This window comes from Miniopterus schreibersii (genome assembly GCF_964146895.1).
Source record: "Miniopterus schreibersii genome assembly, chromosome: X".
In the NCBI taxonomy this organism is placed as follows: domain Eukaryota; kingdom Metazoa; phylum Chordata; class Mammalia; order Chiroptera; family Miniopteridae; genus Miniopterus; species Miniopterus schreibersii.
Window position 1 is genome coordinate 26220 of NC_138104.1, and position 11662 is coordinate 37881.

Sequence of the window (11662 nt, forward strand, 5' to 3'; positions counted from 1 at the left end):
GATTGAGGGGTCCACGACCTTCAAAACAGAAGGCACTACAGAATCCAACTCCTGGTGTTGCTGTCAGCTCCATGGGACCCCGGGTGGGGCTCTCAGGCTGAGCAATGCCCCATGCCTCCACACGCCTAGGGAAATCTGGGAGAGTCAGGGCCTCGGTGTGAGGGACACAAACTGAGGTCCAGAGAGGGCGGGGGGCTCTGGTGTTGGCTGATACAGGTGGGGAATAGAGTCAGGACTTCCAGTTCCTTGGATCTGACCTCTGCCCCTGCTATCAACCCTGGGTGACCCCAGAAACCCTCTCCGGAAGTGCAGTCCACTAACTTCCGCCTCCTCGGATATCTGAGAGAGGTGAGCGCCGCCTCTGGGAGGCCGGCTTCGGTTCAGTAGAGGGAAGGAGCCCAGTCCTGCAGAGAGTCAAGGTATGACCCTGAGGGTCTCTGAGGGCCGCGCAGAATCCAGGTTTACCCCTGCTGTCAGCACTAAGAGTCCTGGGGGCGGGGTTGTCAGGCTGAGTACTATTTCCTACAACCAACCTGCCTCTACCTCCTCAGAGAACTTGTGAGTCAAGGACAAGTTCTGAGGGGAACAATCTCAGGTCGGCAGCGGGCGGGACCCAGACTTTGCCTGGGATCAAGGTGAGGACCAGAGAGAGGGCTGAGGGACCCCCCATGGAATCTATTTAAGGCCCCTGCCGGAAGCCCTGGGAATCGCCAGGCTTGGTGGAGTGATGGGATGTCCACTTCACCCGGGGGTCTCGGGCTTTGAGGGCCTCCATCTGAGAGTCGAGCCTCCCGTTTAACAGAGGGAAGGTCCCAGGACATGCCAGGGCTCATGGTGAGGACCATGGGGGAAGACAAAGTGACTCTGGACCCTAGAGCAGTCAGTCCTGGGACGCCCAACGTGCGGGATGACCTCGAGCAGCCATTACGGACTTCCTCATGTCCCGGGTCTGAGACACTCTAGGGGCTCATTGCAGAGTCTCAGGTCGACAGACTGAGGGTTTAGGACCTTCCCGGAGTCAACGTGAGGAGACCCTGAGGTATTTTGAGGAACCCCGGAACAGTGTCCATCCAGCAGGCTTCATGAGGGTGGGGTAGGGGGAATGATCACACAGGGTGTTTTCTGATCTCTGCATCTGGGTCTGAGAGACACTGAGGGTTTGGTATAAGTAACAGGGCTTCCTGCCCAGAGGGGAAGACCGCAGTTCCTGCTGCTATCAAGTTGCAGACACTGAGTGAGAAATAGGCGAACCTGGACACGAGAATACTCAGTCCTGTGAGGATGAGTGGGCAGGGTGACCACAGGGGGCATTTCCTGACTTTTGCATCCGAGTCTGACAGTCTCTGGGGTTCCCTATAAGGAGCAAGGTCTCAGGTCAGCAGGGGGAAGGCCCAGGACCTGCCAGAGTCAATCAAGGTGAGGACCCTGAGAGAGGACTGAGGGAGTGCAGGACCACTAAACAGAGGGGAGTCCACAGAAGCCTGCCCTGCTTAAAGTCTTGGGAGGCCCTATCATGGATGACCACACAGAGTGGACACCACAGTATCCTGTACCTGATGCCAGCCCTGGGAATTCAGGGAGAGGGATGACACCTGTAGTACAGGGGAGGACACAGTCATACCCAGAGTCAAGGTGAAGATGCAAAGGGAAGACTGAGGGATCCTGGACCCCACAACAGAGAGGACCCCACATAATCCTTGCTGTGAACCCTGGAAGGCCCCTGGTCAATAACCACATTCTTTGTTCCTGACTTAGGCATCTCAGGTTGTCAGAAGAGAGAGCCCAGGTCCAGCCGGGAGTCAAGGTGAGGACTCTGAAGAAACACTAGGAGACTCCAACCCCTGAGGTCTACGGGGGGGGGGGGGGGTCAGGCTCCAGGTAGGCAGAGGAAGGGGGCCCAGGCTCTGCCAGAACATGAGGTAAGGATCCAAGTTAGGACTCAAGGGGCCCTCTAGCACACCTTGAAGTATCCACAAGGTTCTGCCAGTGTCATAGTGTCCCCAATGTCCCCTGTTCCTGCCATCAGCACTGGGAAGCCTCATGGTAGGGCTGTCTATTTTGGTTGCTTTCAGACTTCTTCATGAAGAGTGGCAAAGGGAGGTGAGGGCATTGTCCTGAAGGTGCTGGATTCAGGGCAGTAAGGGGAGGTGTCCACGGCTCTGCTGGTAATCAAAGTGTGGGTCTTAAGACAGGATGAGGGTACCTCCCACCCCAGCAAAAACTGGGACCAGCTGGCTTAGGCCCTGCTGACACACCTGGGTCACTCAAGCATGATAGCCAATATGGTGTGTCTTGACATCCACCTTGGAGGTCTCAGGAAGATAGTGGACTTGGTCTGCAATATGCATTCTCAGTTCAGCAGAAGGAAAAGGTCCCAGGCACTCCAGGAGTCAACATCGATGCCTTGGGGAGGATGGAGGATACCACCCTCCAGACAAAGGGGGGGGGCCTGAAATCCACTTCATGCTGCTGTCAGCCCTGGAAAACCCCTGGCATGGGTCTGCAGAGGTGGTTCCTCTTCACTTTTGTCTCAGGGCACTCAGGAAAGAGAGGGTCTTGGTCAGAAAGGATGGCTTCAGTTCATGAAAAGGGGAGCTGAGGTTTGCAAGGGTCTTAAGGGTCTGAATCCTTCCTTGTGGAGAACTGCAGCTATGTGCTCCCTGAGAAAAGAATACAGCCCTCAGCATCAGGGAGTCCCCTGTCACCATCTGGAATCCCGGGCAGGGGTACCTGGGTGTGACATGCTCTCCCTTTGCACGTGCTTGCATTTTGTGAGCACTTCTCATTGAGGACAGTTATTCAGGGTGAAATTGGGTCGGCTGGATTTTGGTCCCAGTCTAGCCAGGGAGAAGGGTAAGTATCTTGAGGACAGACTAAGGAGATTCTGTACCTGGAACAGATGGGCCCAGGCCCTGCTATGAGTCGTGGGGGAACCTGGGCAGATGGGGTTCCTGTTCACTTTTATCTCAGAGCTTTCAGGAAGGTGAGGACCTTGGTCTGAGAGGACGACATTGGGCCATCGCCAGGATCCACGTTTGGTCAACAGAGAGGAGTCCCAGATCCTGCCAAGAATCAAGGTGAGGACCCTGAGGGAGGAATGAGGGTGTCCCAATCTTGAAAACAAAGAGGGGGCCCAAAAGAAATCTGCCTTCCTCTGAGTGTTAGCCTTGGAATCCCCGGACAGGGCTGTCAGCCTAAGCCCCTCATTTCCAGATCAATGTTCTCAGTAAGGGGATGACCTTGGTCTGAAGATCTTGATTCAGGTCAGCCGGGGCAGGATTCCAGGGCTTGCCAGGAATCAAGGTGAGGACTGAGAGGTACCAGAGCACATGGGAACCCAGACCTACCCTGCCTCTTCTGTCAGCCATGGGGAAACTCAGAATGCTGCTCAGCTCACTTTCTTTTCCCATATCTAAGGGAGGTGAAGCCTAAGTCTAAGTAGAGTGAACTCAGTCAGCAGAGACAGTTATCTGAAACCCTGCAGGGGGTCATGGTGAAAAATGATTGGAACCTTAACCCAGGATAGATGGACCCAAAACTTTTTGGTCACCCCTTCTTGATCTCCTGGGATGCTCTGGGCAGGTGTGGCCAGATGTAGGGTCCCCTCACTTTCCTCTCTTCAGTGTCAGGGATGTGTGGTCTTGTTCTGAGAGTTCAGCCTCAGGCCAGCAAAAGGCTGTAAGTTGCCTTTGTCAGGGCCACCTAGGGTGCATTTCTCAGCTGAGGCCTCTCACACTCAACTCTCTCCCCCAGGCCTGTGGGTCCACATTGCCCACCTTCTGCCAACACTCAGTCCCTGTCCCAGCACGAGTCATCATGCCTCGCCATCATATGAGTGAGCTCTACAGACTTGAGGAAGACCATCAGGACCCAAGAGAGAACCAGGACCTGGTGGAGGTGGAGCTGTTCTGGGCTATGCAGGAGGAGGAGGAGGAGGAGGAGGAGGAGGAGGAAGAGGAGGAGGAGGAGGAAGAGGAGGAGGAGGAGGAGGGGGAGGAGGAGGAGGAAGAGGAGGAGGAGGAGGAGGAGGAGGAGGAGGAGGAGGAGGAGGCACTGTCTCTCTCCTCCTCTGTATCTTCCTCCCCCACAGTCCTGTTTTTGGACAGCCTAGAGCAGGTGTCTGCTGCTGAGACACCAAGTCCTCCCCAGAGCCCTCAGGGTGCCTGCCCTTCCCCCTCTGCCATGGCAGCCATTCCCTGGAGCCAATCTGATGATGAGAGCTCCAGCAGCCAAGATGAGGAGGGGCCAAGCACTTGGGGTGCCCCAGAAGATGATGCTGATTCCTTGCTTAAAAAAGCCCTGAATTTGAAGATGACAGAAATGGTGGAGCTCCTGCTCCTGAAGTATCGTGCAAAGGAGCCAATCACAAAGGCAGAAATGCTGAGTAGCGTAATCAAAGAGTACCAGGACCACTTCCCTGAGATCTTCAGCGCAGCCTCTGAGTGCATGCAGCTCCTCTTTGGCATTGATGTGAAGGAAGTGGACCCCAGCAACCACACCTATGTTCTGGTTACCACTTTGGGGCTCACTTATGATGGGATAGTGAGTGATGGGCACAGATTTCCCAACACTGGCCTCCTGATCACACTTCTGTGGGTGATCGCTGCGGAGGGTGATTGTGCTCCTGAGGAGAAAGTCTGGGAAGCACTGAATGTCATAGGGGTGCATGATGGGAAGGAGCATTGGATCTATGGGGAGCCCAGGGAGCTCATCACCAAAGTTTGGGTGCAGGAACAGTACCTGGTGTACCGGCAGGTGCCCAACAGTGATCCTGCATGCTATGAGTTCCTGTGGGGTCCCAGGGCCCACGCTGAGACCACCACGTTGAAAGCCCTTGAGTTTTTGCTCAAGGTTAATGACAGGGATTCCAGTTCCCTCCCATCCCTGCCTGAAGGGCCTGAGTGCAAAGAGGACCACTTTGCCTGAGTCAGAGTTGCATCCAGGCACGTTTCAGGCCCATGTTCATCAGCTTCGTTTTCTGGCCATGAAGTGAGACCCATTTTTCACTCTGTGTTTGAGGAGAGAGCAGTTAGTGTTCTAGGTAGTGAGGCCCAGGGTGAGTTGGGGAAATAAGGGCTGTAGCATCTTTGGGCTCCTATGATGATTTAGAAATTTATCTTGTTTCATTTGGGAAATTTTTTTAGGAATATTTCCAATGTTGTTCCTTTTAATAGTTTTCATAAGCTTCAGCACCTAAGTTTGTGAATGACATTGACCATACATGTATTTGTACTATCCAGTTCAAAAGTAAGAGTTTTGCTATTGTGTAAAACAAAATGGGACACTTTTCAGCTTAATTTATGTTTCTGAACTAGATAGATAACATGACAGAACAGTATTTCCTTGGAAATGTGAAAAAAACTCAGCCATACAATCTATGGGGTGAAGAAATGGAGAAATAAAAGCAAAAGGTTGTTAACTCTTGCTTCTTATCCCTGCTCATCTGTCTTTCTATGAAACAAACTATATAAGCATCCTTGGATTTACTTGGTTCATTCAAGAAAATGGAGGCATTTCATCTAAATAAAGACGACCACTGCTCAGTGGTTCATTTATCTCCCAGACATTCACTGAGCCTCTGTCCTCTGGAAGGCCCTGTGTTAGTAGTGGGGACACTAGGATAAGCAGGGCACACCAACCTACAGGATGATCATGTAGGAGCCACAATTATATAAGGAAGGTGGTGAGGTGTCCCCTAAATCCTACAGAACAAGTAAAAGGAGGGGAGAGGGGGTGGGGCTCCAGGGGAGCACACTCAAATGTACATGGCCTGAGGCAGGGCAGTTTGGGGCTTTGGGAAACTGATTCCCTCTGTTGGGGTTTATTGCAATGAAGCTGGGTGGTGTCAATGGCAGATGGTGTGCCTTAGGTGTGAGAGGAAAGTCTGAAATGGAAAATTGTCCTGAGAAGTTACTTTGGATCATGGATAAACCAGAGGGAAATCTCTACCTGGTTAGGAAAAGTGGGTTCCTGTACGCAGTCTCAGTGCCATTGGACAGTATGAGGACTAGTAGTGTTATACCCATTATCTGCACGGATTTCTGCAGAAATATGGTTACTGGGCCATGAGTAACTGGATGGCCACTTTTCTCCTGGTCCTGAGAGAGCCAGAGCCCACAGCATAATTAGGTTTGAGTGTTAATGATCTTGAGCATAATTTAACCAATCATTTTCAAGGGCTAAATTTTGGGTGGGGGTGAAATGAATGAAAGCATTTGTTTGGATGAAAGTGAAGCTTGGACAGAGGGAGAGAGTTGTTCCTAGACTCTCTTTCTAGCAGTTTTGTGTTATGTCCAGCTGGGAAGGCTCCCCTACAACTGAACTTGAGCATACATCCTTGAATTGGGAAAATTTACTGAGTTTTATTTGTAGAACATCTTTTTTGGCCAATTGGGTGCTCTATGCCCTACTGAGCTGCATATTCTCTAATAAGAACCAGATAACAAACAACTAATGACAGTGCCAGAGGAGAAAGTAGAAGGGTCTGGGATCAAAACCATATTAGAAACAACTGCAGTTTGCCCTAGTAGGCTTGCTCAGTGGTTAGAGCCTCAGCCCGGGGACTGAAGGGTCCCAGGTTTGATTCTGGCCAAAGGCATGTACCTCAGTTGCAGGCTAAATCCCTGGCCCCAGCCTGCATGAGTGTGGGAGGCAACCAATTGATGTGTCTTTCTCACATCGATATTTCTCTCTCTCTCTCCTCCCCCACTCTCTCTGAAAAAGCAATGGAAAAAATATCCTCAAGTGAGGATTAAAAAAAAGGAAAAAAAGAAATAACTCATTCATCACAGTTCCAATCTACACTAGTGCTTTACAAACACTCTACATTCCTGCAATCTTACAAGGCAGGGCTTCTCAAACCCAGTGACTTCACAGAGGAAGAACCTGACATTCACTGGGCCAGCTAATTTTCCCAGGATCACATGGCTAGTAAGTGGCAGGGTGGAAACTGGACCCCTTACCTGAATTCATCTAGAGTCCATGATGTTTCCACCTTTCCCAGCCCATGGCCCACCTTCTACCTTGCAATTTATTTCTCTTCTCATTACTATGAATGACATATCTCAGACAACAAATAGTAGGACCCTGAGGCCCAAGCAGTAAATGCAGGCCTAAGGAAGGCAGGTGCCAATGAGAATCAAGCACAATTTGGGGACTGAGGTTTTGTTGAGATCTGACTTTGCCAAATGCCAGCATTTCTGCCCAGTCCCAGCACTTTCCTGAACGACAGCACCTCCCAGGTGCCCACCTGTCCATCTCTAGAACATGGCCTGCTGACCTGCTCATCACTGCTGCCTCCTCTGAAGGCTGCACAAAATCTCCTACTCTTGCCCTGACACACAGTCTTCCTACTCCTTGCAGAGAAGTCCCCTGCTCTCCCATAGCTCACCCTAGATCTTGTCTGAGAGCAACAAACATTTATTTATGTATATATTTTTCTATGAAGATATAACTGTAAATAGCAATATACTTAATTTTTTCTTTTTTTTTTTATTGTTGACACTATTACATATGTCCCCATTTTCCTCTCCATTGCCCCTCTCCACCCAGCACCCGCCACCATTTCCTTCTGGCCAACACCACATTGTTTTCTGTGTCTATGTGTTATGTATATATGATCTTTGGCTACTCCCTTCACCTTCTTTTATGCAGTACCCCTCTCCTCCCTCCCCTCTGACAGCTGTCACACTGTTCCATGTCTTCATGCCTGTTTCTATTTTGTTTGTCAGTTTATTTTATTAATTAGATTTCACATATAAGTGGGATCATATGGTATTTGTCTTTCTCTGACGGGCTTATCTTTTTTTTAAATATATTTTTATTTATTTCAGAGAAAGGGAGAGGAAGAGAGAGATAGAAACATCAATGATGAGAATCATTGATCTGTTGCCTCCTGTATGCCTCCTACTGGGGATCAAGCTGGAAACCCAGTCTTGTGCCCTGATTGGGAATTGAAATGAGAACTCCAGGATCATAGGTTGATGCTCATCCACACACTGGCTTGGCCTGACTGGCTTAATTTCACAGAGCATAATACTCTCCAGGTCTCTCCACACTGTCCCAAAAGGTAAGATTCCCTGCTTTTCCAAATCAGTAATCAGCAGAGTCATGAGCTAGCAAAGGCCACAAGGACACATCATTTTCAGTCTTTAAAGAATTCGCTTAAGAAACAATACTTTGGTAGGCAACTGAAGGGAGCTGGCTGTTTAAACAGAGACACTAGGATCCTCCCTCTGAAAAGCCACCAATTCTTAGCTTCCAGGGCACATCCTCCCAGAATAAACTGGCTTCTTGAATAAATGCTTTGTAAGCCTGTTTAGAAGCACAAAGACCATGAGCCTGAATCTGGACCTGGGGCTCCATTAAGGATGCAGTCCTTAGGCTGAGGGGCCCCTTCCCAAATGCCTTTGCACTTCCCCTTCAGAAATAAAGGATTGGTGCTCAGAGAAAACAAAGGACCCCACTTAGTGGCAGAGCTGGGGCAAGGACCTAGGACCGGTGCAGGTGGGACCTTTCCACGGTACCACTCTACCTCCCTATTCAGAGTTGTCCAATGTTGTCCACAACAGCCAGAGAACATGGGTCACAGAAACCACTGTAGTATCCGCTCCTCTAAGGTGAAGATGAATCTGGCTTTTGTCCCATCTCACATCCAGACACTCATCTACGTTCAAGTACATATTTATCATTATCTTCATATTGGCTTCCTTCAGTCATGGCTAATTAAACAAGTCGTAATTTTCCTTGGTAGTGAGTCTGTGTAAAGTAGGGTCTTTGAAAAGTATCTAACCCAAGAGCAAATGAAATGATTCAATATGCCTATTGTCAAGACTATCGCAGGAGAGGGACACACAAGTGAGGGTGTGGTGTACTTCTGGCAAAGAGAACAGGGCTGGCATGAGAGTGAGTCAGTGGAATGCTTTGTTTCTACAGAGCTGAATATATGCCTAGCCCCCAACTCAGTGATGAAAAGGGGAAGTACCAAAGGAGATCCAATTTGGAAATGGGAGGCCAGAAATCTAGGAAAGCAAAAGCCCACCAACCTCACTGAAGAAAAGAAATGGGGTATAGAGGAGGCCTTCAGGGAGGCTGAACCCAAGGGTCTGGGGAAGGTGATTTGAGAAGGCAAATGCAGGTGTCCCAAAGTGAGACCATCCTGGGTAGTGAAAAGAGTTCCTATGGAGAAGAAATGGAAACTAAAGTCAATCCTCTTGTGACCTAGGAAGGGTGAGATTTAATAGAGGGCTCCCCAGCACAGCAGAGGGTGCGGATGTCCATTCACACACCAACACTGTAACACTATGTCTGGGTGCTTAGGGTAGCACTGAGGTTGAGGAATGAGAGGAGCACTCCCAACTATGCTGGAGCACAGCCCTACTTTAGGGACAACCTGACCCAGGGGTAAGAAAATAAGACTCTTTTTTGGCTTCATCTGAGCAGGACCCACCAACTAGGAGGAGCAGCTGGAAGAGACCAAAGTGGAAGCTTGGGGGGGGCATTGAAGACGGGGGCTACCAACTGAGCCTGGGCCAAACACCATCTTCTAGGAGTTACAGTCCCCCAGGAGCCCACCTGACCCAGGTAGTCTTGGTGATAGCCAAGTTAGGACTAACCAGGACCTTGCCCTTGAGCAAATTGGCCATCAACAGGCCTCTCCCAGCTGTAGGGGTGGGAGTGGACATAGGACCATGACTTCTCAACCCATCCAGTGCCTAGCAACAAGAAACAATATACCTGGCAGCAGATGAGCACCCTTTCTTGTAACATGAACTTTATTTTTCTGTACTTTCTGAAAAGAGAGAAACTGGAGGGCCTACACATGTCCACTCCCCCACACCTGGCCAGGGCCCACACTCCAGAGCAGCTGAGAGCCAGCTTTGTGACATCACATGACCAACAATGAGGACTGTGACTGGTTGCCCCACAACCGAGTCTCTAGAATTTTCAGGACAGTATATATAGGGCATCCCTGCTGTGACCAAAGGCATTTCTGACCCCAGTGATCAGTGATAGGATCCCTGGTAGCAAATGCTTTTTGATGTAGAGCAGCTCCATGGCTAGTCAGAGTACTAATGAGATGGGCAAAGCCAGCCTGGTCTCATCAGAGGATGGACATGTGGATCCCAGGGAGGCTTTGGAGACCTTGGTCTCCCATGAGGACCAAGCCAGGAGCCAAGATCCAAGTCCCCAAGACGACCTGCAACCACCAAACCAAGGCGCCACCAACATGGAAGGAAACATTCTTCTGAGACTGTCCTTCCCAAGAAAGCTTTGGGGAATAGTGGAGGATGACTGCTTCACGTCTGTGCACTGGAATGATGATGGAGACACCATGATCATCGAGAAAGACCTTTTCCAGAGGGAGGTTCTTTGCCGAAGGGGCAACGAGAAAATCTTTGAATCAGACAGCCTGAAAAGCTTCATCCGCCTGCTGAACCTACATGGATTCAGCAAAATACGCCCAGGTGACTCTTCAGTTTGCTATCCAGGAAATAACGTGATGGTAAAGTAGAAAGTCCTCCTGTTTCTCGTGTTCTCTGTTACTCGACCATCTTCCCAGTAGACCAAGAACAATGATATACTGAAAGGGTTTCATTTCAGGGCATAACTCTTTTTCATATGAGACAGTACTTATGGAAAGATGAGAAAGTATAGATTTTCATATGAAACTATAACCCCCTTAGAGATAACCTGCAGGGATCACTAAAGAGTCTGAGAGCCCAGTTAATGTCAAATATATATATTTTCTCCCCAAAGGACTAAAATAATTAATTTTGTTTCAGATCTACAGAAACTGTAACTTCCAGAGAGACAAGCCTTGGCTTGTCCAGAACATTAAGACCCAAGGAAACCAGATGACTCGCACTTCACCAGGGAGCAGTGCAACACCTCCAAAGAGAATCAAGAGGCTAACCCCAAGATACTCCCCGATAATGCACCAGAAAGGAGGAACCAAAGAAGCCGAGGAAAACGCCCAGAGGAAACCCTGGAATCCTCGGGGACCCAGTGGCACCCTGTCATTCAAGTTCTCGGGTCTGCGGCCCACCAGCAGTGCCATGGATATCCAGTGTCCAAGTGAGACAGGTGGCCTAAGTGGGGAGGGTACATCTGGGAATGACATGCTTGTGCCCACAGCTACTGCCGGAACCAATGGCACGGGGGGTCTGCTCCCCAGTCCCCCAAATTACCCACTATATGATTTGGTTATGTATTTGTACAACATCTGTTATTCCATCCTGATGGCTGTCCTTTCGGTCATGGTCATGATCCTACCTGACTTCCTTGACGAGGAGGAGGAGGAGGAAGGCTCACATTGCAATTGCTCACTCTGTGGGCAGTTCATGGACAGTGCAGGTCCCTAAGGTCTCAAGTGTCGGAAAACAATCACCACTTTGTAACCATGAATCCATTTTGTCTTTAAAAAACAGCAAAACTACATGGCAGTAAATAAACAAAGCAATGAGAATTATGAGTCCGTGTTCTTTTGTTTCCATGCCACACACCTCATCAGATAAGGCCGAGACTAGAAATCCTGGCCTGAGGCAGGCTTTTGCCCCACTGTCCTCTTTCAGTTTCACACACTCTGTCAAGGACCTGGCTAGGGGGTCCTGAGGCAAGCCCAGGAAGATCTGGTCCCCTGAGCCTTGCCTGCTGGTCAGGA

General features: G+C 49.8%; 1 pseudogene across 1 annotated transcript; it reads left to right on the forward strand.

Moving 5' to 3' along the window:
- Positions 1-10054: 10054 nt before the first annotated feature.
- On the forward strand, positions 10055-11363 carry LOC308551681 (heat shock transcription factor, X-linked member 3 pseudogene; annotated as a pseudogene). The gene is made up of 2 exons: positions 10055-10504; positions 10785-11363. The product of its transcript is annotated as a heat shock transcription factor, X-linked member 3 pseudogene (transcript).
- The last annotated feature ends 299 nt before the right edge of the window (positions 11364-11662 follow it).